The sequence below is a fragment of the Tupaia chinensis genome, unplaced genomic scaffold, assembly GCF_000334495.1.
Source record: "Tupaia chinensis unplaced genomic scaffold, TupChi_1.0 Scaffold143878_1, whole genome shotgun sequence".
NCBI classification, from domain to species: Eukaryota; Metazoa; Chordata; class Mammalia; order Scandentia; family Tupaiidae; genus Tupaia; species Tupaia belangeri.
Genome location: NW_006203729.1, coordinates 121,806 through 122,882, shown reverse-complemented (window position 1 = coordinate 122,882; position 1,077 = coordinate 121,806). Strand labels below are relative to the sequence as shown.

General features: G+C 63.9%; 1 long non-coding RNA gene across 1 annotated transcript in view; it reads left to right on the top strand.

The window, feature by feature from the left end:
* Positions 1 to 490: 490 nt before the first annotated feature.
* The window catches only part of LOC102501657 (uncharacterized), a 3,950-nt gene continuing 3,363 nt past the window's right edge, over positions 491 to 1,077 (top strand). The window contains exon 1 of the long non-coding RNA XR_336981.1: positions 491 to 639. This is a non-coding gene — a long non-coding RNA (uncharacterized LOC102501657). The remainder of the gene's footprint in view (positions 640 to 1,077) is intronic.

Sequence of the window (1,077 nt, the reverse complement as noted above, 5' to 3'; positions counted from 1 at the left end):
TCGTGGGTGAGCCAACGCCTGAGCGGTTCTCTGACGTGCACTGGCGGGCCTCCGGACTCTACAGGGACTATGGGAGCGGAGCAAGGATGAGGGCGGGAGAGAAGGGCTGTCTGTGAGCAGCCACGGGTGAGACCCCTGCCACCTGCTCCAGAGCCAGCTTCCAACCCCAGAGTGTCCCCTTGTTTTCCTCTTCTCCAGAAGAGGAGCACAGAGCCCTGCAAAGGGCTGCGGCGGGAGCGCAGCTCAGATCTGATAAACAGGCAGGAGGCTTGGGCAGACCAGGAGAGGCAGACCACCGTCACCCCGAACCCACCCACCGCACACCGCTAAGAGCGCAGGGCTGTGAGCGAGCCCCTCCTGCTCCCGCAGAGAAGCACTCAGAGGAAGGGGCGCGGCCGCCCTGGCGCCTCCCGGGGAGCAGAGGGCCTTTATGAGGTCCCCAAATGGGGCGTGGTCCCAAAGGACCCGAAGACGAGGGGCTGCAGAAGCAGGGAGGCAGGGGGTCTGCGAAGGGGTGCGTGCGGTAGGGGACGGGACCTTCCTGCTCAGTAGGGCTATGGCAGGAGACGTGCTCAAGGCTGGGACAGGGCAGGGACAAGGACACACACGGATGGAAGCTTTCTCTGTGCCCAGGACTAGGTAACTGAGGTTCACTGTCACCCACTCCCCAGTCCCCCCTCCCCAGCTCACACTCCCTGCGGTGAGGCGGGCAGCCCATTCTGGGGCAGAGCCACATCGGCCTTTCCGGCCGGCTTCCTAATACACTGGACCCCTGGGGTTGGCTCCCACCAGGCAAGCCTTGCTCTGCACCCGCAGCCGGCCCTCCGTGGTCCCATTCCCTACCGACCAGCGCTACTGTGCTTATCACCCCAGCTTACAGATGAGGAGGCCGAGGGCAGGGAACTAGATTCTCCCGCCCAGTGCCGAACGCCAGCCCTGACAATGGCAGGATTTCAACCAACGTGTCACTGAACAGCACCACCACGTGCTTGCATGTGGAGCCCGGGTGGCAGTCACCTCCCAGACATGCCTTTGTGGGACCTGGTCCAAGGCCATGTAAGAGGCTCTCCCTCTCCA